The sequence below is a fragment of the Carlito syrichta genome, unplaced genomic scaffold, assembly GCF_000164805.1.
Source record: "Carlito syrichta isolate Samal-C Ts95f unplaced genomic scaffold, Tarsius_syrichta-2.0.1 Scaffold133743, whole genome shotgun sequence".
In the NCBI taxonomy this organism is placed as follows: domain Eukaryota; kingdom Metazoa; phylum Chordata; class Mammalia; order Primates; family Tarsiidae; genus Carlito; species Carlito syrichta.
The window spans coordinates 140309-167225 of record NW_007077839.1 but is presented as its reverse complement, the minus strand read 5'-3'; the positions used below and the strand labels follow the sequence as shown (position 1 = coordinate 167225).

At 41.6% G+C, this 26917-nt stretch overlaps 1 pseudogene; it reads left to right on the top strand.

Annotated features, from left to right (window-relative positions):
* Nucleotides 1–26917, top strand: part of LOC103250778 — a 57246-nt pseudogene that overhangs the window by 11102 nt on the left and 19227 nt on the right.

Below are 26917 nucleotides of genomic sequence, written 5' to 3'. Positions count from 1 at the left end.
ATGTGGCCTAGGCTGGTCTTGAACTCCTGGGCTCAAGCAATCCTCTCATCTTGGTCTCCCAAAGTGTTGGGGTTACAAGCATAAACCACTGTGCCCATCCAGAAATTTTAATTCATGCCATTTCCTTCAAAATATGCCCAGTTCATTTCCAAGATGCCAAAGCAGAGTCAGGGTTCAAGTTGCCATGTGTTGACAGGGACAGGTTGACAATACTCTTTCCAGTCCAGAAGGTGCTCTTCTTGGTCCTTCAGCATTTGACAAAACCCTCTTTTTCCATTTGCTCTGCAGATTCACTTCATTTGCACTATCTTCTCTTGGAACCAGGTTTTTGAAGAACAGAAAACTAGGACAATGGTCATGGGGACCTTATGTCCCCTTGTCCTACAGTCCCAAATATTAACCACCCCATGGGATGCATGTCTGTGTCTTACTGTTGCATGCATCACAAAACATTCCACTCGCTAGTCTCCAGATCCTTTTCCTAGATTGTGTTAATTATTTCTGTGTTACAAATGCAAGGAATAACCAAAGAACTAGCCCTGCAGTATAAAAGAATTGAGCAAATTTTGAAGCAAAATCTCAGAATTTCAGCATAAGCCACCCAGGAAGTCCTTCTCTATCTTGCTTTACTACTTCCTTGACAATGATAGAATGGTTTTCACTCTTCTACTTTTAGCCTCATTTACAAGAAATGCCTTGGAATGATGGTTCCTGGGTGTTTTCATGAATGTTGCTTCCTCCTGTCTTTGTTTGGGAGAGGTCCCCTAGCTGCTTTTTTTAAAAAAAATTATTTTTATTTTAAAATTGTGGGGTACAATTCAAGGTTAGGTATACAAGGTACCCTTGTTGATGAGGTGTGCCCCCCCTTCTTGAATGGATGTTGTTCTTTGAGAATTGAAGTCATATAGTGAGACCTGGAAACTCAGTGTGGTGGGTATGGGGTGCACCACTCAGAGCCCCCTTTAAAACTGAACAACTTGGACGGCCATGGTGGCTCAAGCCAGTAATCCCAGTACTTTGGGGAGGCCGAGGCGAAAGGATTGCTTGAGCCTGTGGGTTCGATTCCAGCCTGGGCAACACAGTGAGCCCTTGTCTCTACAATAAATCAAAAAATCAGCCGGGTATGGTAGCGCGCGCCTGTAGTTTCAGCTCCTTGGAAGGCTGAGGCGGAAGGATCGCCGGAGCCCAGCAGGTTGAGCGAGGCTGGGGTGGCCGTGAGTGTGCCACTGCACTCCAGCCTGGGCCACAGAGTGCAATTCCAACTCAAAAACAAAAACCAAACAACAACACAAACTGAACAACTTGTGTTTAGAGCCGTTAAAAGTGTTGTCTGCTGCAAGTTCTTTGCAAAATCGCTCTCCAGGAGTTTCCTCCACCAAAGGGAGCTGCCTTGCCCCCAGCTGCACTCCTTCTAGGAACCAGCCTGTGTCCAGTGCAGTTTAGAGCCCAAAGAAGGACCAACTCTGCAGCACCATCCCAGCTCCAGGGTCCCAGTGGAGCAGCTGAAGCAGCCACGTGGTCTGAGAGTTTCTTTCTACCTATTCCTGTGCCCTTCTCTCCTACTCAGGGATGATCCAAGAGTACCCTCCATCTTCTCCAAGTCTGTTTCCTGGGGAGCCTGACCTATGATGCCCAGGCTAAAAATATTATAAATAACATGAAACTGCTTAAAGCGAGAATCTTAGGTCCCGTATCTATTTTTTCCCTAAGAATATTATACTCATTGGGCTAAAATAGTTGAAGAGCTTTAGGATATCGGTTGCAAAGTTGGAAAAGATATTAAAATAAATGAAAATGATTGCAACGAATGAGAAATGCATGCTAGAATATTCTTTTTTTAATTAAGAAAAAGCACCAAAATATCACTTTTAAAATCAGACTTGTGAAAAATACAAATTTTATCAAATAGAATCTTTTTATAAGAAGTTCTGAGACACAGCAATGTTAATACCTTGAAGTTTTTAGTATAGTCTGTAAAGAGTTGAATGCCCAGTATAATAAATGTTTAAAGATGGACGCAACCGCCCGCCATGACCAGCAGGCTTGGTGGGGTGCAGAAAGAAGTTGGCTTCCAGGGAGACAATGAAGGGATTAGCAGAGGTCAGTTTAGCAGTTGTGCCTCGTGAAGGCCTCAAAAATACTATATTTTTAAAAACTTTTTCTTTGAAGGATTTATCATATATTAACAGTCAGTGACTGCAAAAATGATCACAATGGATCTTTCTTCAGGCAGGATATAGGCGTGAAAATAGGGAATAGGCCTCTTTTTTCCTTAAAAGCAAACATTTATTGGAACTCTGGAAATTTATTTGAACGAGCTAAATCTCAAAGCATTATTATAAATAAAAATCAAGCAAACACAAACATGTGTAAAAGGAACAGTTACAACCCCTGCTCAGAGGCAATTCCTGCTGTCAGTTTGCTTCAGACCCTTCTGATGCGCGTCAGGGTTACTCTGGGATGGAAGCACATACTCAGGGCATCTTCTCTCTTGGTTTTGCTGGTGCTCTTGCATCGGCTGGGCTATACTACACGGATTGTTTTGGAACTTGCCCTTTTAAAATTTACAGTGTTTAACCTGCTTAATCCAAAATCACACTGCGCGATTTCCACCTTCTGTATTCGAATTAGATCTGATGCTACACTGAACCTAGAGATGTTAACTATTTTGAGGAATTAAACAGCTTATCTAACTGAAACAAATAAACTATTTTAATTTTCTAACGCAAATTTTTATCTTTCTCAAATGCCAAAAATTGCATTTTCCCCCCTTTTCTTTTCAAATTGATTCTGCTGAAGTTGACTCCAAAAATAGTTCTTCTTAAAATATCCAAGCAAAATTAAATCCCATTCTCAAAGTGACCTTTGTATTTTCATTGCATTGGTCTTATCCTGCCTCCTCCATCAGTATGTGTTAAAAGAACGCTGGGGAAAAGCAACTAGTTTCAACCACTCAATTTTTGTTTATATATGTTTCCAAATCCAAGCGGCCATTCTTTTTCAGCAGCAAAGGGCCTCTCTCCTGCTCTACCACTGGTCTGTAAAGTAAATTGCAAAAAGCTACCAAAGTCTGGCTACATCCTCATAGCGACTGTTTAAACCCATTACTTTCTCTTTTAATCAAATCACTGTTGTGTCAAAATATACGATTCTCGCCATGAATCTCCCCAGCTTGTTACAGGTCACCGGTTGCACCTTGAAAATGTTTGCTCTTCTAAGCGCCTTCTCTCCAGCCTCCAGCTAAATTGCTGCACACCAAGCCTGATCATTTTTCTATACACATAGAGCTCTAATTAATATAAACATAATAGCCAGGAGAACCTGCACTTTACAAAGAGAGGAAGGGAAAATGCCTGGTCAGTAGGTACATGGAGCATCATTTGGATTATGGCAAAACGGGCATTTAGATAAATTACAGTGAAGAAAAAAAAGCAACCCTTGAAAATTCCTCCGCCCTGAATTACTGGGAGATTTCGGCCTTTATTCTTTTCTGCTTTAAGAAATATTTTATATAAAGCCGCCAGAGGGCCAGTAAGGGAAATAGTAATTACATTTAAACAGCCAACACTTCACTAGCATAAAATATTTGTACAGGCTCTTAAACATGAAGTTAAGTGCCAGAGGCTATTTTCATTCTTTAATGTATTAAGTAAATAAAAATGTATCTAAGATGTGGACACACAATTAGTTTTGAGTTATTTATCCTGGAGTTTGTATGGTTTAGAAAAACTCCATCTTCTTGGCTGCTGCTGTCCTAATGCATTTAACTTCAGCCATCAGCTATGATTAAACACCTGCTGTTGTGGGGAAACAAAGCACACTAATCCAATATGTATTTCTGACATCTTAAATATCACCCAGTCCCCTGACATCAGGCACAGCTTTTCAGCGGGATGGAATTCCAGAGCATATTTTTCTAATTTATGGATGGACAATAAATCAAAATTAAGCCTTGGGCAATGAAATATACATCAGTGCAGAATGAACTGACTGCAAACGAGGACCCTGCACGACCGAGGGAAAAGGATATATTAATGGAATCCTAAGCTGCAAACACTGAAGTGAAAATTAAGGAAGTTTATTTCACATTTTGTCCCTATAAAAACAAAAGACAGAAAATGAAAAGTTTTCTATTTTTTCATGCACAGCACCAGATGAGCACATGTAGATTTTTTTTTTAAGTGACTATTTTAAAATGCTGGTATGTGTGTGATTAGAAATCATGCCTCCACCGCTCTTTTTCTTATTTTCAATATTTGAGATTTTGGTTTTGCTCTTATGGGAGAGTGAACAAAGGCCTTTGTGGGCAGTCATCAGCTTATCCTGATTAACAGCTAGGGGCAAGGATGGCCTTTCTCTCCGGTGGGCTGGGAGCTGTCCGGTGCTGAACGACTCTTCCTTGGACTGTCCTCCAGCCGTTCCCGAACCTGCAGACCTGAGAGCTTTGTTCTCACAGTGGTCCTCGGGAACCTCATGTGTAGAGCTGACATCCAGCTCTGCCCACCTGACTCTGGCTGCCCCAGCCCATGACTGAGGTCATGTTGGAGTTGCTCACCCTTCACATTGCACATCACACAGGTCTTTACCAGAGTCTACCAGGGCACCCATCATATTTATGGGGGATAATGTTCTGTTTATGGGCATGTTGGGGATCTTAACAGATATTGTGTCTTGAATTCTCACAGCATCTCTGTTAATGAAATAAGTGGCAAATATGAATTTAGCTGTTAGAGACAGATACAGAGCCATAACAAAGTTGCGAGCTTTGTCTTGGGCTGTGTGACAACTGGTGGAACTAGTGAGAGGAACCCAGCTGGCTGGCTTCCAGGTCCCACAGAGATGGCAGCCCCACCCTGGCTGACAGAAGTTTCTTCAGGTTATTTTTCCTAAGACACTTGCCTCTTTCTGTAGATTCATATGTGCCTGGCTAAATGACTTGTATAGTACTTATTTATGAACCCTTGTTTATATATACTAATATGTTATTGAGAATGTTTTAGATCATTAAAATTAACTTTAAAGGAAACAATGTAATTTAGGACTTAATTTTTTCACGTCTCTCAGAAAGACACTAGCATATTCTGGAACTTGTATTTGAAATTCTAAATGGAAGAACAAATGATGTTTTAAAATTGGTATCCTTGGGTCAGTAATTACTAGCACTGGATACTTGGCTGCCATGAAGCTTAAACGGGAAGGGCATGTTTCCTCTATTATTTCATCACTTTAGTGCTTATTTTTGCATTGACCTTTTCTCTTCCCTTTCTGTTATTGTTGTTATTGTTTTGTTTTGTTTTTAGGCAGGAGTCTTGCTGTGTTACCCAGGCTGGAGCACAGTACCTATTCACAGGTGCACTATAGTCTCAAACTTCCAGGCTCAGTCTCCCAAATAGCTGGGGCTGATTTTTTTCTTTCTTGTTCAAATCCTTGAAATGATTCCTTAGAGGAAATATGCACAAGTCTGGCAGAATCCTTTGTATAGAAGAAATATAGCTTAGTGTTAATCAACTTATCCGTTGTTGAGAAAAATCTTCGTTCTTTGAATAAATAGTTTTTAAAGGACCTCTTTCCCATTTAATTATCACAAGATTACATAATAATGTTGGTGATAGTAACAAAGATGGCTGATGTTTGTTGACAGACCTCTTCTGGGTGCTTTCATGAGTTAGCCCTAGTAGTTCTCACGAGCAGCTGTGGGGTTGGTACTGTTGCCACCCTTCTTGGTAGCTGAGGACATGAGCCTAGAGGACTCGGTCACTTTCACAGAGCCTGCCTTCCAAGTATACTACTCTTCTAAAAAGTGCTCTTAAAACCACACATTCATGCTTTATTTAGTTTCTTTCTGAAAATAAGCAAAGACCGGGTTCGCTATGGCCATCCTCGCGGCTTTGGTTTGTTTGAAACCCAAATAAAATGACTTTATGAGAAAAAAAAAGAAAGAAAATAAACAAAGACATAAAGGAAAGTTTTGATCTTTATATGTTTTAGCTTGCAAACTCTGCAGGCTAGCTTAATCTGTCTCCTCTAGATACAATGTTTTTCTATAAATCACTAAAGGGGATGACAAGTTACTGTTCGTAGTCGCTGCTGTCACAAGTAGAATCATAAAATAAAAAATGACATCCTCAAGTTTCAGATAGTACTCTTTCCCCATTTTTAGCTGAAAGAACTTCTGTTTAAAAATTCTTGCTACTGTGTCAGTAAGTATGAACAAAGTCCTGTGGGTGCTGACTTGGATGGGGAATTCTGACCATATGAATGAATTAGTTTAAAACAAATTATTTTGCCCATGCTTAAATTTAAAAGACAGACAGTTTGTTTTATTTTTTCCCCTCATTGTTGCTTTGTTCCTTTTAAGGTCTTTGATTTATAGTAGTCATTTAGATATTTATCAAAAGTGTGCCATTGCATCAAAACAGTTTATTGAGATTTTAAAATATGTATATTGATGAACAATAGCACACTGATGTTTGAAGTTACAACATTTGTGAAACAGATTAATAAAATTGAATCTTTTACCACTAATCTATCATTAGTAGATCTCATGTTTTTCAAAATTAGTAATATAACCAATTTTTCTCAAGAACCCATCATGTACCAGGCATTGTGTTAGGATTCAGTGCAAAAAAGATAGCTATGGCCTCCCTCTTGGAGTTTGTCTTCTAAGTGTGGGTAGCCCTGCTCCTGATCATCAGAAAAATATAAGTTATGAGAAAAGTGGAAGAATACTAAAATTGAGGGAGAAATGCTCCTGACTTACATACTCATGTACATTTGCCAACACTAAGAAACCACCATTAGTACAATATTATTTATTAAGCATGGGACTTTATTTGGATTTCAATAGCTTTTCCACTATCACTTTTTTTTTTTGCGTTGGAGTCTCACTCTGTCGCCCAGACGGAAGTGCAGTGGCACACTCCCGGACACCGAAGCCTTGACCTGCTAGGCTCTGGCGATCCTTCCGCCTCAGCCTTCCAAGTAGCCGGAAATACAGGCATGTGTTACCATGCCTAGTTAATTTTTTTTATTATTAATTGTAGAGATGAGGTCTTGCCAGGTTCCCCGGGCTGGTCTCCGATCCACAGGCTCAGGAAATCCACTCGCCTCGGCCTCCCAAAGTGTTGGAATTACAGGCTGAGCCACCGAGCCCAGACCCTTCACTTTTTTTAAATTTCAGGATCCAATCCTGGATCCCACAATGTGTTTAGTCCTCATGTCTCTTTGTCTCCTGTAGTCTGTGACAGTTTCGTGAGCTTTCCTTGCTTTTCACTGCCTTGAGGGGTTTAAGAAATACTAGTCAGGTATTTTGTAGAATGTCCCTCAATTAGGATTTGCCTAATGGTTTTCTCATGAGCAAACTGGAGTTTTGGGGAAGCATGCACATCCTGATGTAATATGCCCTTTTCACCATATTACATCCCGAGGTACATGCTATTCCCATGGCTCATCACTGGAGCCCACTGAGATGTCAACCTTGGTCACATGTCTGAGGTAGTATTTGCCAGCTTCTTGATTGTAAAGTTCTGCCCTACTCTCCTTCCAGACTCTGCTCTTTGGAAGCTAGTCATTAAGTCCAGCCTACTCTCAAAGGAAGTGGAATTAACCTCCACCACCTGGAAAGAAGAATATCTACATAAATTATTTTGAAATCTGTAAGATAATTTTGTCTGTTTTCCCTCACTTATTTATTTATTCAACCATGTATTCACACCAGTGTAGACTCATGGATATTTATTTTATAGTTCATAGCTTTTCAAGGTCTTGTCACCAGTGTCTGCCAGAAAAGTGGTAGTGCAGGGTGAGTGCAGTTTCAAGTGCCCTGAAGGCAGAAAGACCTTCAGTTTAATAAAGATTGTAGTATCCACAGAACAAGATGAGATGGCATGTACAATTCCCACAGCATGGGAACTTTGAAGATATTTACTAAGTACAATTAAAACAGATTTTGGTACAAGCCTTTGGAATCCTTTGAAGAAGGCTATATCTAAACTTTTACAGTTGTTTACGTAAGGTCTAGATTTTCTGATTCCTTGCTCTGTCCTACTTTCATTGAAAAATTCTATTATTGCTTTCAAGAATTAAGATGCTTAGTATAACAACAATAGGTCTCAAACGGGAAGCATTTAAAAATCCACATTTAGATACATTGTAATAAAACAAATACCAAAGTCAAAGAGAAATGTTTAATGCACTCAGAGAACAAAAGATAGGCAATCTATAAAGGAACTATATTTAGACTGTTGCTAACTTCTTTACAGCAAAAATAAAAACTGTAGGACAATGAATCGTGTCTTCAACGTGCCCAGAGAAAATAACTGCCAACCAAGTACCACACATTCAGCTGAACCACACAAGAATGAGGGAGAAATGAAAATATTTTCAGTCAAACTCTGAGAGAATGTTCTACTGTAATAATAGGTCCTCACTGGAAGATGAAATTGAACCCCGAAGGAAGAATTGAGATGAAAGACAAAATGGGAAGCAAACAAATATGTGAGTCTAAAGAGTAACTGACATAAAGCAACAACAACAGCAGTAATTTATTAGGGGTATAAAGACATGGTAAATCCAAAATATTGACGGTAGATATATGGAAAGCAGGAAAGGGCTATTCAAAGGTAAAGCGTTCTTAGTTCCATGACTTGTTGAGGAGGCAAAATAGACATTGATTAATTTTAGATTTTGTTAAGGATACATGTCAACTTTTTAGGAATAATAACTCAGGTTGGTTAAGCTTAGATTTTGTCATATATTCATGTGTTCAATCTATTTTTAAAAAGTAGCCTCTATAGAATGACTACTGAAGTTGGTACAACTTCCAAATCCAGGGTGATGAGGGAGGAGAAGGAGGGAGTGGGAAGGCAGCCAAGAAAAGAAAAAATTCAACCAATCTGACAGAATTCAGGAAAGAGAGAGAGAGAGAGAAGAAAAATTAGGATAAAAGAAAAGCATAGAATAAGATGATAGAAACAATTTCAACTATAACTTTGAATCCTAAAAAAGCATATGTAATTTGACTAAACTTGCCAGTTCAAAGAGATTATTATTATTATTTTTCTTTTGAGTCGGAGTCTCACTCTGTCACCCAGACTGGAGTACAGTGGCCGCTCCCGGCCACGGCAGCCTCGGCCTGCTGGGCTCCGGCGATCCTTCCGCCTCAGCCTTCCGAGTAGCTGGAACTACAGACGCGTGCTACCATGCCCGGCTGATTTTTTGTAGAGATGAGGTCTCACCAAGTTGCCCAGGTGGGTCTCGAACCCGCGGGCTCAGGCAATCCACTCACCTCAGCCTCCCAAAGGTGCGGGGTTACAGGCTGAGCCACCGAGCCGGCTCAAAGAGATTATTATACTAGATATAAATAATCTAGCTATATTTTGCTTATAAGTGACAAATCTAAATTACTAAGAAGCAATAAGATTAAAAATAAAAGAATGGAAAAAGAAAGTTGGTAGTTTCATTATTACCAGACAAAATAGACTTCAAGACAAAAATATTACTAGGGAGAAGAGGTATGGACACAATATCTAGGACCAAAATTTGAAGAGCTCTCATATCATATGAAAGACAGATTTTACATCTAAACACACTCTTATTACTTTGTGTGGTTCAAAAGGATAGAACCTATAGGTGGGAATTATACAGAGGGAGGTATTGACTCAACGTGTTGGAAAGAACTTCCTAATGATTAGCTCTCTGGAAAGAAAAGTTCTTGTTCCTGGATGTATTTAGGCCAAGGCTGTGGCTGCGTGGGCTGAGCTACACAGATGGGGTCCAAATGTGAGGGTTAGAATCGTCATAAGAGCTCTTAAAAATATATTTCAGGGCCTCCCACTAAACTTAATGAGCAGATTCTATATCTTAGGAATCTGCATTTTTGAAATGCTCTCAGTGATTCTGATGTAGCCAACTCAGAACTCATCCATGGAATAGCATTTGGGAACATTTGTCCAGATGGCTTCTAAAATTCCCACGAACTGTGACTTTTGGTGATTTAACAACACCTTGAAAGACACTACTTGTGAACCGGAGGGATTATGGAACTAGCGAGGTGGCACCATGGTTTCCAGTGAGCAGAAGAATCATGGAGGCTGAGGATATCTATGAAGTGAGATGTAACCTGGGGAAAAGCCCATGAGCTTTTCAGTAAATGTTGACAAAGGCGATGAAAATGAACATCTCTACTGGTTACAACACGACTTATTGTTCACATCTTTCACCCTCATATTTTTTTATCAAGAGGCTCTGTTGCAAGTCTAGTGGCCCAGAGCAGTATGTCTCAAACTTTTTATTCACACACAAATTACCCAGGAATCTTGGGAAAATGCAGATTCTGTTGGACTAGGAAGGAGCTCAAGATACACAATTCCAACAAGGCTCTCGGTCTTCTCAATTTATTACTGGGTATTCAGGAACCTTCTCTTTCTTTAGACAAGATGAAGAGAGAAACTCTTCTGGTCTTCCAAAGACTGTTTACATTGTTTTGGCCAGATCACCATTTGTCTTAGCATCACAGTGAACTAAGAAGAAAAAGCACTGGAAAGAGACTATGGGGACTAGATTAGGCAACAGATATGGGCATCAAAACAAAAGTTCAGAGCTGAGAATGATGACATCTTAAAAGCTTAAACCTGCATTTCTACACTCAGAACAGGATAGAAGGCCTTACTGGCCTATCATAAGATCAGAATTCCCATGTTAGAATTCTTTTTTTTCCCCCCAGAATCTCACTCTGTTGCCCAGGCTGGAGTGCAGTGGCATGCTCACTGCCATTGCAGCCTCGATCTGCTGAGCTCGGGTGATCTGTCTGCTTTAGCTTTCCAAGTAACTGGAACTACAGGTATGTGCCACCATGCCCAGATAATTTGGATTTATTGTAGAGACCAGGTCTCACCAAGTTGCCCAGGCTGGTCTTGAACCTCTGGGCTCAGGCAGTCCTCTCACCTCAGTCTCCCAAAGTGCTGGGATTACGAGCATGAGCCACTGAATCCGACCAGAATATATTTCTTATTTATTTTATTTGCTTTTGTTTTGGAAGTTTTTGTTCTTTTCATAAATTATTTAGTCCTTCTGAAATTGTTTTGTCCCTGAGATATGCTAACTAGAATTTTCATGTGCTTTATAATTTATCATTATTATTTTTTGAGGCAAAATGCATGTAACATAAAACTAACGATTTTAAAGCAAACAATTCAGTGACACTTAGTACATTCACAATGTTGTGCAAGCACCACCACCCAAAACATTTTCATTACCCCAAAAGAAAACCTTGCACTACCTCTACCCAGCCCCTGCTTTGTCTTTATGGATTGACCCATTCTGGATATTACATGTAAATGGCATCATATGATACGTGATCTTGTGTGTCTTGCTTCTTTCACGTAGCATGACATTTCCTAGGTTCATCCACATCAGGGGTCCTCAAACTACGGCCCGCGGGCCACATGCGGCCCGCCGAAGCCATTTACCCGGCCCACCGGGTGTTTCTGCCGCCGCGGCCTGTCCTGCCTAGCCGCCGACTGGTCCGGCCCGCCGTGCGCATGTGTGGAATGTGAGTCGCACCCTCCGCCTCCCCTCCTTCTCTCTGTTTCTCGACTCCTCCTCTCAGTCTCAGCTGTGATCGGACGAGTCACGAGCTTGCCTGTGCAGAGCCTGCTGCTGCCTGAGCACCGAGGTAAGAACAAGTTAGGATTTTTTTTTTTTTGAAGTTAGGAGGTCTGTTATTTTTTTAAATTTTGCAGTTAGTAGGGCCTTTTTGGGGGGGGGTTAAGTGGGACCTTTTTTTTCCCTGAAGTTAGGTCTATTTTTTTTTTTTGCAGATAGGGGGCGCCTTTTTTAAAAAACTATTGTCTGCCCCTCCAACGGTCTCAGGGACAGTGAACTGGCCCCCTGTTTTAAAAGTTTGAGGACCCCTGATCCACATCGTACATAGCATGTCTCAATACTTCATTCATTTTCATGGCTGAATAATATCCCATTGTATGTATATACTACATTTTGTCTATCCTTTCATTCGTTGATAGACATTTGGGTTGTTTTCACCTTTTGCCTATTGTAAATAGTGCTGCTATAAACATTTGTGTACAAGTATTTGAGTGACTGTCTTCATAACCTGTTATTCTTAAATGTATCACTTCATTTAATTTTCAAACTGGGTTGACAAGAGGAAGTATTTTAGTGATAAGAAACAAGTTCAACGTGACTTGCTCAAGGCTTCAAAGGTAATAAGGGGCCAAGAAACGCAAAACTTCTCACAGAAAGTCCAGTGCCCTTCAAGAAGGAGCACTTCTGCACAGACGATAAGCAGGCTATAAAGCATTGTGTGTGAGGTGGTGTTGGGCACTAGTCTGGACATGCCAACTGAAGCTGCAGGAGCCGTCACCCACTTGGGAGGTCAGCGCATGCTGTCTCTATTATGGCCATAGGAGAGATTTTAGAATTGCAAAAGGTATAACAGAATGGTTGGACACCAGCAAAGGAGTTTGACAAGGCTGTCACATCTGTTCAATATTTCTGCTGAAATAATCATGAGTATTGCGGTTGATGGTTACCATAGTGGTATTAAGGTTGGCAGAAGGAGATGATGTAATCTCGAGTATGCTGATGACATCCTGGCTGCTGAGTCTGTGTTTTTTGCACTGGGAAAGTTGGTGCCTTAGACCAGGGATGATTTAGACGCTGATAATGGCAACTGAGAAGCAGAATATTTTAGCTGCAGCTGGAAGTGAATAAGAGAAGCAAGTGAAGGGTTATGCTGTCACCAGTTTATGATAGGTAGCGAAAGCCACAGTCCTCTGGCCTATAAAAGAGAGAGCAAATGGCCTAGTGAGCATTCATGAGGAGGAGACCCAGAGCATAAGATGTCTACCCAGCAAGCGGCTAGCTTCATACCATCTCACTGCAGGCCCTTTCTTGGTTCTAATTTAGTCCCAGTGTCTGATTAGTATGAAATAGCTGTTAGCTGAGCCTCAGTGTGCAGACTTTTTACCAAAAGAGGAGATGAAGATCAACCCAGAAATGCAGCTACTGTCAAGCAGAGTTAAACCCAGAGTGATGACGACAATATCGCAGTAAAGGAGAAGAATGACAACAGGCTGAGAGAGAGCATCATCTGTTTCCAGAATCCTGGAACGTTTCCTTCTGAAATAACTCATTCTGTGTGTCTTGATTTTCTGACAAGTAAATCTTGAAGAACAGAACTGGCATTTATCAGGGCAAACACTAGTAGCATGTAGGTCTCAAGAAGGACCCATGACAGGGTTTGCGAAAACTAGGTTTTTAAAGAACTCATCGCCACTTGAGAGTTCATAGACTCTTCTTTGAAAATCAAAAGATATCTTTAAGTAAAAATTCTTATGATTTTGAGATTAGCACTCACTGTGGAAAACTTACTGAAATATGGAGGAGATAAGAGGAAAATATTATACATATTTTTACAATTAAGAAATAATCAAGCCGGGCTCGGTGGCTCAGCCTGTAATCCCACGCCTTTGGGAGGCTGAGGTAAGTGGATTGCCTGAGCCTGCGAGTTCGGGACCCGCCTGGGCAACTTGGTGAGACCTCATCTCTACAATAAATCAAAAATCAGCCAGGCGTGGTAGTGAGCGCCTGTAGTTCCAGCTACTTGGAAGGCTGAGGCGAAAGGATCGCCGGAGCCTAGCAGGTCGAGGCTGCCATGGCCAGGAGCGGCCACTGCACTCCAGTCTGGGTGACAGAGTGAGACTCCAACTCAAAAAAAAAAAGAAATAATCAGTTAACATTTTGCAATTTTTTTCATCCAATGTTTTATCTACCTATGTTTATTTCCTACATATTTGGGACCTTGATTTTTGTTCCATTAGTTTCCTACTTTAAAAAAAGTACATATTTGCCCATAGTAAATTTCTGACTACTTCTCTAGATCCAAGGATCATTCTGGGGGATGGGTTTCCTATAGAATGTTATAATCACAGTTAGAGCAAAGGAAAATCAAGGCCTAGAATTGTCCATCCTTTTTAGACAGGACATGACTTAGATTTGAGCAAACCACTCTCTTTGATATAGTTCCAAGGTGCTTATTTTTCCCTGTGTACTTAGTATGGTGGTGAGCCTTTGGGAAATTTCAAATTTCGTTGGAAACTTCCACTGGAAAAGTTGACCCTGCTTTGAAAATTTACACTCAAAATTACCATGGGAAGATTAAAACATGGGTATCCTTACAGTGTGGTGGAACCCCAATGTCCAGGGTGGAGGAATAGGACAACAAATGGATGGTAGTTAGGCTGTGGTAGGTCTAGAAATTGCTCTTGGATGCCCCTTTTCTTTCTTTTTGCTTGTCCAGGCCCTAATCATGCTTCCTGGTTCACTCTGAATCCCATACCTTCCTGCAGAGCCTTGCCCAGTTAATCTCCCTTTTTCTTTCCTCAGATTTTACTTATGGTGAAAGTCTCAGTTGGCTCTTTGATTATGGACTGGCTTAAGGTGCTTCATTTCCTCAACCATTTGCCACGGGCAGTTAATTAGCTTTGTGGCTAGTAAGAGATGGCCGCACATTCTCCTCCCATTGAGATCTGGGGTCCCTGTGGTCTACCCTTGAATTTGTGCAGGTTCTGTGACTCCATGAACCATGTCTATGGAGGAAGTGATAATGTGCCAGCTTCTGAGCCCAGGTTTTAAGAGATTGGAAGCCTCTATTTCCTGTCTCTTTGATCCCTCAATTTGGGGGAATTCAGACCCGTGTACAAAGTCTGACTCCTCTGAGATCACTTTGAATGAAAACAGAGAGATGCTGACCAGCTCCCAGTTGTTCCACCCATCCCAGCCCAGATGCCAGTTCTGTAAATGAAGGCACCATATTGGACATTCCAGCCCCAGTGGGAAAAAAACCAAAGCTCCAGATATATGGAGCAGACCTGCTTGTCTCCAGATACTAGAGCCACCTCAGCTGACATCATGGAATAGAATGAACCACTCAAGTGAGTCCTGACCCAATTTTGACACATCAGACCACAAGGTAGAACAATATCATTGTTTTTGTATAGCACAAGCTTTTGTGGTAGTTTATTATGTGAGAACAGATAAGCAGAACAAGTTCCCTGGGGCCAGGAGTGGACTTTTTATCAGAGCTTCTCAAATGTTGCTGTGCATTCAGGGCACTGAAGGGTTAAAACACATCTTTGATTCATGAGGTCTGGGAAGGGGTTTGCGATTCCATGTTTCTAAAAAGCTTACAGGTGGTGAGGATGCAACATCTCCACGGGTCATACTTTAAGTAAAGAAGTGTAGGGAGGTGCAAGTTGTGCCACTTTGGGCATACTGGAGGCACATCTGTCCATCTTTTCAAAGGGCTCTCACATCTGGATCAATGTCTTGGATAGCTAAAAACATTAAAAAGTGTATGCCACAAGACACTTGACTTAAGGCACAATTTTTCAAAGAGTGGTCTCCAGATCTGCCAGCATCTGCTGGTATTTACATCTCTTGAATTTGCTAAGTAGCTACCACTCAGTCTTACCAGTCAGAATGGGAGGGGCAGGGATCACCACACTGAGCAAGATCCGTAGGTAATTATCAGGATTTTAAAATGTGAGAACAACTGGTAAGAAAAAAGAGCCTTGAATAAGAGAACTAGGCTCTGATCTAATGTTTGCCCCTAACTGATGGTAAGCAAGTCACTTCCCCTTTCTGTATTTCAGTTTCCTTATCTGTCACGTGGGGCAGATTGCTGAGCTGTATGATTTCTGGCTTGGATGTGGGGTGCATCTTACAATTCCTACTCCCGGCCACCTTGACCTCTCTTTTACTTGTGCCCTCTGTACACTGGGGAACACACACTCGGCCCCAAGGCTGTCCATGGTATCAGTCTTCACCATTGCTTTCACTGGCTCATATAGATACAGATGCGATCAGAAACAGAATGCAGGAAGTGTCATTTTATTTTTAAAAGTAAATATTAGTGTCAAGGCCAATGTGTCCTCAGAATATCATATACCTGTATCTGAAATTGTAATTAAACAAAATCATTTTTAAATTATATGTTTTAATGGTAATTGTGCAGCCTTTAAGGTTTCCTCTTGTCTTGAGCACCATTGGGTAAATGTGTTCATGATTGAATTAGCAGACCTTTGATTTTAAAAGGACTTTTCAGTGATCTTTTATGGTAGATTAAAAAGCAATTTACTAATTTACAGTTCATAGGAATCCCGTGCCCTCTTTGAGTTTTGTAAATCAATTCTGTGCTAATAAATGCAACTATAGCTCCAAGTGCTTCATTTGGGGACAGCTGGTGTCACACACAACTCTAAACTCACAATTACATAATCAATACTACTGTTATTTTGTGAGCTCCCTCTTTGTGCCCAGCAAAAGTCCCTCCTAGGAATGCCTAAATTTGTAGCTGTCAACTTAAAGTCTTTAGTATGGGTGAGGAAAGTTTAACCAACAGGGCTGGGAAGTACCACCTTAATCATTTGCTCATCTTTTTTCTAATCTGTTCTCTTTATCATAGTGAGTAATCACAGTTGAAAGGCAATTGGAAAAAGGGGTGATTTACCCAGGACTCTTCCCTGTGGACATAGGTTTCTTAGCAACTGAGAAGACTAGTTCCATAATGGAGATCCAAATAAATAACAACAACAACAACAATAATAATAGCAGTTAATAGAAGTAGAGTGCTTACTATGTGCCAGCTAACTGTTCGCTTACTGAAGCCTCCCAATTCTATGAAATTCATACCATTGTTGACACTTGCATTTTATACTTGAAGAAACTGGGGCATAGATCAAATGACTTTTTCAGGGCCCCAGAAGTAGTGAGTGGTGGGGATTCTCAAGGAATACGGCCCCAAAGCCTGCACTCATGCTAATAGACCACACTGCCTTTGTCCCTCATGGCAGATGGGCTCTTTCCATGGGAATCTGCCAGGTTTCAACTTATGACTGGTTTTCCAAAAGGAGATATGTATTATTTCTGCTGGGAGCAGGTATCAGAAGGCAGCAGAGAAAGCTTTTAAAACTCAGTGCACATGGTGGGAATATCTGACAACTTGTTTTTATTATTTTTTCTTTTTTCCTTTCAAGTTCAACTATAGACTACATCTCAGCCTTTGACAAGTAACTCAAATCTGTTGAAAGTGGAACTGAAAGGATCAAGCTACTGATGGTGAGCTGAGCATTTTCTCTTGGTAGGTTCCTGGGAATGACTCAGGCTTACTTGGAGATGGGGAAAGGCTCTCTGCCCTCTGACAGCCCTTCCACACAAAGGAGACAGCTGATGAAAGTGGGCCTGAGTCTGCCTTCCCTGTGCCAGCAAAGCTGGGGCTAGAGCTGAGGACAAAATTTTCTCCTGTCTGAATCAGGGTGTTGCCAACACGGTGGGAGTTTGGATCATGAGAGCGAAGTAGAAGATGGGCTAAGTGCCTAGACTGTGACAGTTCAAAGAAAAGGTAAGGTGTTGGAAGAATGAAGCCACATGGCCCAAACGTAGATGCCAGAGCCCCTTGTGGCATACGAAAGTGGCATGGGGTGGCTAGAATTTAGGGCTGGGGAGGTGGAGTCTGGCCTTCCCTGGGTCATCCCTAGACTTAGAGATGCTGGCCCTTACTTACCAACAGAGGCAGGAGTGGAGGGTGGCAAGGGGAAATGTCTGTGTAGAATTGATGCCACAGGACCCTTTCCAATCCCCAAGGTGCTAAACAAGAGTCTAGACTGAGATTTGACTCCTTTGTGAGTCTGGAGATCATCTCTGTCTTTCTCCCCCCATCATCCGGAGCTCGTTGCCAGAGAGAGAACATGGAAGTGACTCTTCTTCTTCGCGGGTCTGACGCCCTTTCCCCTTTTCTGTGAACTGCCTTCTCCTTGCCTACCTGCACCCTGCATTGCTCTTCCCTCTGGCCTCCTTCCCTTTTCTCTGTCTTCCTCCCAATCTCTCTCTGGCGTATCCTCTTCCTTTGCTCATCTGGGCCTCCTCTCCCTCCCAACCCTCTCCAAGCCCTCCTCTCCTTGTCCTTCATTTTATTCTCTATTTTCGCAAATTAACGTGTTAGAAGCGCTAACTGGCAGCCACCCTGAAAAGAGACGAGGCAGCGGCAGCGAGAGGAAAGGAAGCATTATTACCAGGCTTAAACTAAGTCATGCTGCCAGCCATGAGTTGTGTGGCATTTGCCACAGCTGTGAAATTGCAATAAATTAGGGGCCGTGCTTATATTTCTCACCTTTCCTCTGTTGGTGCCAAAGACATGAACTGAATGTTGAACAGTCATACCATGCTGTCACTTTCTCAGTGCACTACATATACTTCTGAAAAAAAATTGAGAGCAGCTCAGATTTGGTGGGAGAGGGGCAGAAGACAGAAAGGAAAGTCTCTAGTAAATATAGCAGGAAAACAGTAATTTCTTTCATTGAAAGAATTGCATCATCCTAGTAACCTAGTCATGACCTGGCCTCAAAATGAGGTATTAATAACTTTCTAAAAATCATTCTATAATATATGTGTGTGTGTGTGTATATATATATATATATATATATATATATATATAAAAGTGTGTGTGTATCCTCCCACTTATAGAATAAGGTTTTGTTGTGTTTTGTTTTGTTTTACCTGTCTATTATTTTAAAAGAGATGAGTTGAGAATGGTGAGAAAGAAGAGCTGGTCAAATGAAGAGGAAAACAGTCAATACCAGTCATTCCTACCTATACAGAGGCTGTCGGTCCTCTGTCTCCACTCAGGTTAATAGCTTTCTTTTCTTTTTTTTTTTTTGAGTTGAAGTCTCACTCTGTCGCCCAGACTGGAGTGCAGTGGCTGCTCCCGGCCACCGCAGCCTCGACCTGCCGGACTCCAGTGATCCTTCCGCCTCAGCCTTCCAAGTAGCCGGAATTACAGGCGCGCGCTACCACGCCCGGCTAATTTTTTGATTTTATTGTAGAGATGAGGTCTCGCCTGCCCAGGTGGGTCTCGAACCCACGGGCTCAGGCAATCCACTCACCTCAGCCTCCCAAAGGCGTGGGATTACAGGCTGAGCCACCGAGCCCGGCTCAGGTTAATAGCTTTCATGAAGCGGATACTCCCTTCAGGGTTTGAGGGCACTTGCTCAGTATCTGACGGAAGTGACTGTGTCTGTATTCAAATCTTCTATAGCACCTAGTCCCGTGACACACAGTCATGATGTGCATTGGGCTCTGGCTTGGTTTCAACGATTGTGCTAATGTTTAGACACACACTCTTAGTCCATTCCCTGGTCAGCCCTTTGAGGAAAGTAAAAGGCTCACTGCATTTTAGAGACAGGGAAACAGAAGCTTAGAGAGGTTAAGTAGAGTGTCAAAGTCACAGAGATGGTGGTACATCAAGGTGTCTAATAACTGCCTTTAGATTTTTTAACTTTTTTATTTTTTGAGTCAGAGTCTTACTCTGCTGCCCAGGCTGCAGGGCAGTGGCACACTCACGGCCACTGCAGCCTTGAGCTGCTGGATTCAGGCAATCCTTCTGCCTCAACCATCCAAGTAGCTGGAACTTCAGGTGCAAGCCACCAACACCCAGCTAATTTTTTTTTTTTTGATTTATTGTAGAGACGAGGTCTCACCAAGTTGCCCAGGCTGGTCTTGAACCTCTGGACTCAGGCAATCCTCTGGCCTCAGCCTCCCAAAATGCTGGGATTACAGGTTCAGCCACAATGCCCAGCCAGATTTTTTTAACCTTTTTACAAATAGCTATTGCAAAGGTATTCCGTGCTTGGTCCAGGAGAGAGCATCCAGGGCTGGTGAGGTGGCTGTGTTCTTTGAGGACTGGTAGACAAGTGGACTCTGCTGCCTGTTAGTGTATGACTTCCACCTCTGGTCCAAAGCAGAGGCCAATGTTTCCATTTTTCAGCCTCCAGGAAAGGGGAAATAAGGGTCTAAGACAATGCATTTTTCTTTAAGAACTTGACCAGAAGTTGAACTCTGGCCATACTCAAGTTCATTCATATCTCGTGCCTACCCCTGATCATGCTGCCGCACCCAGATTTAGGGAGTCTAAGAAACACAGCCTCCAGTTGAGCTGCCAAGAATTCAGCAAAAATAGGTGAATGTTGTGTTTGGGGACTGCTGGGTGCTCCTTATTGCAAAAGGAAAGGAGGATGTGGGAAGTGGGAGAGGGTGGGCAGGGAGCTGCAATTAACAGACTCTACACCAGAGTGTTAGAGGGAAAATTTGCCTTTACAATGAAAACAGCTAGCTACTCATCTTTTATACAGTGTAAGCAAGATCTTAGAAGGGGTACTTAAGGAGCTTAGTCAATTTTTGAGCTATACAGTATAAAAGTGTTCATATATTGTTCAGGCATGTCAAGAACCTCTACTGGACTTGATTCTAGCACTTACTAGCTGTATGATATTGGACATATTATTGGTAATCATTTTCTCTTGACCTATTTTCTTATCTGCAATGATGCCCTGATAATATCAGCCCTAGGTGATAAGAAAAAGGATAAAGTGCAGTAGCCATAAAAGGATTATGGTGCAGAGTACTTGCTTAAAATTGTAGTTCTTTATTATTATTCAATCAATAAGCTTTCAATGCTCTGATACATAGGAAGAGAAAGGAGGCCAAGGTGGGGTAAGGCAAGTGGAGAAATTGTGTGCAGACTAAAGTAGTTGAAGTGATATAAAATAACAAGACTGTTGGGAATTTCAAAAGAACAAAATAAGCTTATATTCTAAATTAACAATGACTGTTAATAAGTTCAGTTGGAGTTATTGAGGACATCGAGGTATTGTGTGCTTCCTTGATGTTCTGTTGTGTTCAAAAACATCTTTGTCTTCATTCTTTTTTTTTTTTGAGTTGGGGTCTCACTCTGTTGCCCAGGCTGGAGTGCAGTGGCATGCTCATAGCCACCACAGCCTCCACCTGCTGGACTCAGGAGATCCTTCTGCCTCAGTCTTCCAAGTAGCTGGAACTACAGGCATGCACCACCATGCCTGGCTAAATTTTTGACTTCTTGTAGAGTTGAGGTCTCGTCAAGTTGCCCAGACTGGTCTCGAACTCCTGAACTCAGGCAATCCTCTCACCTCCATCTCCCAAAGTGCTGGGATTACAGGTGCAAGCCACCATGCTGGCTGTCTTCATTCTTGAAGGATGTTTTTGCTGTATTTAAAATTTTGCATTGATAGTGGTTGTTTTTTTTCCCCAACACTTTAAAGATTTCTCCTGGACTCTGTTGTTTCTGATAAAAAATCTGCTTTAACTCTTATTGTTGTTTCCCTGTGTGTACTGGGTTATTTTTCTCTAGTTTCTGTCAAGATTTTCCCTTTATCTTTGGTTCTCAACATTTTGACTGTGGTGTACATATATGTGGTTTTCTTTGTATTTATCTTTCTTGTGGTTTACTGAGTTTCTTGGATATATAGTTTTGTTTCTTTCACCATATTTTGGAAATTTTGGTCATTATTTCTTCAAAAATTTTTTGCCTTTTTTCTTTCCTCAACCTTTCAGACAAATTTTTTAAAAAAAATTTTATTTTTTGAGTTGAAATCTCACTCTGTTGCCCAGACTGGAGTGCAGTGGCCACTCCGGCCACTGCAGCCTCGACCTGCTGGGCTCCAGTGACCCTTCCGCCTCAGCCTTCCAGTATCTGGAACTACAGGCGCGGGCTACCACGCCAGGCTAATTTTTTGATTTATTGTAGAGATGAGGTCTTGCCGAGTTGCCCAGGCGGGTCTCGAACCCGCGGACTCAGGCAATCCACTCACCTCAGCCTCCCAAAAGCGCGGGATTACAGGTTGAGCCACCGAGCCCGGCTCAGACTCAAATTTTACATGTATTGAACTTTCTGATATCATCTCACAGATACCTGAGATTTTGTTCATATTTGTTTAGGTTTTTTCTCTCTGGTCTTCAGAGGACTAATTTCTCTTGATAGATCGTCACGCATACTGACTCTTTCCTTTGTCACCTCTATTCTACTATTAAGTCTTTTATGTTAGATATTTTATTTTTCATTGTTAAATTTCCATTTGATTTTTTTTATAGTCTCCATGTCTTGGCTAAAATTTTCTATTTGTTCATTCATTAAAAAAAATATATTTTTATGTCATTGAGCATAGTTATAACCGTTGTTTTAAACTCCTCCTATGCTAATTTTAATATTTGGGTGATTTCTGGGTTGACTCTTGTTGATTTCATTTTCTCTTGAGTCTGAGTCATGTTTTCTAATACATTTATATGTTTGAGTCATATTCAAAACATTGAAACATTGTTAATAATCTGAATTCTGTTTTGTCCTTCTGAAAGCTATTATTTTTTTTTTTAAAGGCAGATAATTTGGCTTAACAGAAGCTGAAACTCATTCAACATCTTTAGTCTCATTCAACATCTTTAGTCTCACCTGCTTGGAGTCTGATATATATATATCAGCTAGAGACTTGGGCAGAGTTCATCTACAGGGGTTTCTCTCTCTTTTGGGGCATCCTACCTTTCACCTTTGGGCTTATGGTTTTTCTGAACAAAATATTTTCTTTTTTCTTCCAGCCAGTAAGACTCTAGACTTTCTAAACTAGTGTTAGCTGCCCTGCTTGGCGTGGACTAGGGCCTGCCCTTAGGTAAAAATAAATAAATAAATAAATAAATAAATAAAACATTAAAAAATAAAAAATGTTTCTAGTGCTATCCCTCCTTCAAGTATTGACTCTCCTCCAGGATCTGCTTTCGGTTGTTCTGCAGTGTCTTCAGGTATTTGTTTATATTTTGCCCAGGGTTTACATTGCTATCTTTGGGAGAGTCTTGGTCCAAGAGGAGCTTGTTTTAGTTCATTTTGTTTTGTTTTAAAGGAATACCTGCGACTGGGTAATGGGTATTTTTTTAAAAAATGGTTTATTTGGCTCATGGTTTTGCTGACTAGAAGACTGGACCTCTAGTATGGGCTCAGGCTGCTTCCACCCATGGCAGAAAGTAAAAGGGAACAGGTGTGTGGAGATCACATGACAAGAGAGGACGTGCGGTGGGGCAAGTGCCAGACTCTTTTCCACAACCAGCTCTTGTGTAACTAATAGTGCAAGAACTCACGCCATGAGAATGGCGCCAAGTCAGAGGGATCCGCCCCCATGACCCAAACACCTCCCATTAGGCTCCACCTCCAGTATTGGAGATCAGATTTCAAAATGAGTTTGGTGGACAAACATCCAAAATATAGCAGGGCTTCTCTTATCAGAAACTAGAGTGTCTGTTACACTTGAAGGCATGACAGGATATAATTAACTATAGTCTGTTAAAGATATCTCAAATTCTTCAAGACTCTTCCTATTGAGTCATGGGAGCTAGAGTCCTTTTCACTGAATCCCAGCGGACTCATCTTTGACCAGCAGACTATGGTAGAAGTCACACTGTTCCAGTTTGGGCCAGCATCTTAAGAGTCTTGCATCTTCTTGTTTGGGAAGTCTTGTTCATGGGAACACTTTTATAGAGTCCCGAGGTACCATGTAAAAAATGTGTCTACCCTGAGGTTTCTATGCTGTGAGCAAGCCCAAACCAGCTAGATGGAGAGGCTCTGTGGAGAAGCAGATTCAGGCCTGTATCTTGAAGGAGGGAGGGTTGAAAAAAAGAGAGAGACAGAGACACAAACAGCTATAGCTTTCCAGCTCCAAATTATTCCCACTGTGGTCCCAGGCATCATAAAGCAGAGATGGACCACCCTCACTGTCCTGTCTGGACTCCTGACCCACAAAATCATAATGTATATCAGATGAATAATAAAGTATTGCTTTGAGCCACTAAACTTTGGAGTAGTTTGTTTCACAGTAATTGCCCACCAGAATATTAACAAATTCATACGTCATGTTCACACTCAGTAAATCTACATGTTCTCTAGTTTTCTCCCTCTTAGCCGCTTCTGGAATTATAGGCAGAGTCTCAGGAGAAAATAATTAGGCATTAGGGTTACACTTTGTTAATCAGCTTATTTTTGTGATGGCAAAATTAGTAGTGCCATTATTGACAGATGAAAAAAACTGAGATTTGGCTTAATTAAGGATAAGTGACTGGAGTGGGGTCACCATAGCAGTGCTAGGATTTGAATTGAATGCTCCCAAATTCACTGCTTAGCTCAGAGAACACACTGATTGATTATTGATTGATTTCTGACAAATGAGATCAATGAGCATAGATGAGTTCAAAAATAGTTACCATTATCCAATTGTGGGTCTTAAAAGGAAAATCAAATAGAAGATTTTGGGTCTCCTTTTTGCACTGATCCCTGTTAACATCAATTAGACTGTGCCCTGCTGTGATATTCTAATTTTTAGCACAAGGAGAAAAATGAATTGATTTCAGGGTTGATATCTCTTAACATTTAAAAAGAAATACTTCCACTGAAAATATGGACACCTTAGCTGTAGAACAAATGGCTTGACATTTGTGAGGGCAAAATAGTCAATATAAAGAGAATTTTCATATTGAAAAATAAATCATTAACCTAGCTATTCCTAAGTTCGATTTTAAAAGCTTGAATATGCCATTAATATTTTTTTCTTGTATTTTCTCTTGATTAAGGCAGCCTTGATCGCAGGGAAGGAATTGGCTGCTTTCTGTGGTACTTCTGACTCTTGGATGTTTTAATAGTCTTAATTCTTCCCTTCCTTCTTGCTGCTTTAGTTTCAAGGTAAGAATCACCCCCACAAGAAGTGGGAGTGATTTGGAGGACAGATTCAATCACATATCTTGATGTGTTGGGTAAAGATAAGATTCTCACAGAAGCATCCTGCAAAAGGCTGTATTCTCTCTTTCCAGTGTCTTGACAATGGCAATGAAATCAAGATAGGAATTTATTTCCAGGATCTCCCAAAGCATGTTACCATGTCAAATTCTTTGGCATGTCTCCTATCAACAGGTAGACTCTCCTCTTTAGTATGAATCAGCCTTAGTGACTCACTTCAAATAAAAATAACACGATAGAAATGATGCTGTGTGACTTGGAGGCTTGTTAGAGAAAGCGCAGTTTCTTCTCAGCACCCTCTCAGGGCTTGTTGTGCTGTGAAGAATTCCAGGCCACATGGAGGTGCCATGCATAGATTGTTTAGCTGACAGCCTCAGCTGACGTCCTGGCTAACAGCAAACATCAAATTTCAGACATAGGGGTCAGGAGGCCCTCGATGTGCTCCAAACTTAGCCACTTTCTATCTGCAGTCTGGAGAGTGGCCTAGGCAAGAGCTGCCCAGCTGAGCCCACTCAACAACTAGAAGAGAGAAAAGAGTAATAAGCTAACGTTCCTTGTTTTATGCCTCTAAGTTTTGGGATGGTTCGTGACATAGCAGTAGATTACCAGAACGCCACGCAAAGTGATGTGAATTTCATTTGTTTCTTCACTTTGTAAATGGATGCCCAGCTAGCTCTTCAGAATTGCAGTTTCCCCCAGTTAGCCCTCTGTCTCAGTTCAGATTTTCCCAAAAGCAGACCTAAGATAAGGACTTGGTACAGGTAGCTTGTTTGGAAGGTGATCACCGGAAGCAAAAGTAAAGTAGAAGAGAAAGTGAGATCATGAAGGAAGAAAATGAACACATTTGCAAATAAGTTGGTCTCTACAGTGGGCATCTAGGGCTCTATCCCAATGGGGATCCTCTGAGGAATCTTGAAGGGTGAGCCTACAAGTTGTCGCACCAGAGGATGGAGAGATTGGCGCGTTGGTCACTCACTCTCAGCCTCATTGCTAGGGGTTGCCTGCAGGGGCCTCAGCTTCTCTGCATTGCTGGGCCATGCTTCCTTACACAGCTCAGGGAGAGGTGACTGAAAATCTTGCGGCGCTTGCTCCATGAGGGACACCTGCCAAGGCACGTGGAACAGCTGTCCTGAAGTCAGGTGGGCCACAGAGACGTGTTGCGTTAGATCACAGGTACTTGCCACTTCATGTGTTAGCCAGGGAGAACTTTTCAAAACACAAATCTGCATTTGAAATGTTCCCCTAATTTATATCCTTCAGTGGTTTCCCCTCACTCAAAGGAAAAAAAGGAAAAGTCTAATATGGCCCTGTGTGGTCTGGCCCTGCTTGTCTCCAGCTATTCTCATACTCATCTCCTTCACTCTCTGCACTCTGGCCAAAGCAGCATTATTTAATTTCCTCCCCAAAAGCTACAGGACTTTTGCATATGCGGTTCACTCTGTCTGGAATGCCTAGTCCACCCCTCCAAGCCAGCTAGGTAATTCCTGATCATGCCTCCCATTTCAGTTCAAGCATCACTTCCCTGGGGGAGGCTTTCCTGACCCCTCCCGCCCCCATCCCCAGACTGGATCAGACACCTCTAAAAGCCAATTTCACCTTGTAATTATATATTCCCTTAGGTGTTCTTTTTATTAAAGTCTGTCTCCCACACTAGACTGAAGCTCCAAGAGAGCTGAAGTCATTTTTTAACATTGAATAACTGAACCATAAAAGGTGAATGTGTGTATGACTGTGTGGGTGTGTATGTTTGCAATCAGATGCAGAACTATTTGAAACATCTGTATTCCTTGGGTCCTTGAGATGCTTTCGAGACTTGGATTCATCACGTTTTCTTTTCATGAACGTGCATCTTTGAGTAGCCCCTGCGGTCTCTCCTGGACTCCAGCCTCCTCTTCGGCTACAGATCCCCCTTCTCCTCTGAAGAAGGTGCTAGGGAGGAGTGGACCGTGGGGTCCATAGTAAATAAATCCCAAAAGAGAGACCCGCTTTTAGTGGCTGGCCTCTGGAGGAAACAGCCAGAATTGCTAGCTCCTGCTCTCTAAAGTGTACCTGACTGAGGGATGTGTGTATTTTCTTTATGTCCTGGAAACCTTGACAAAAACGCATATTTAGTTGCTAAAATGGTCCAGAATCTTCCAGTGTGCTTAGAAACCAGAGATTTGGACAGATAAAAGGGGAGGAGAGGAAAACCTAACATTTCACATTTTCAGAGCTTACTAGCAATAGAGGCAGTAGAAAAGCTCCCATTTATGGATGTTT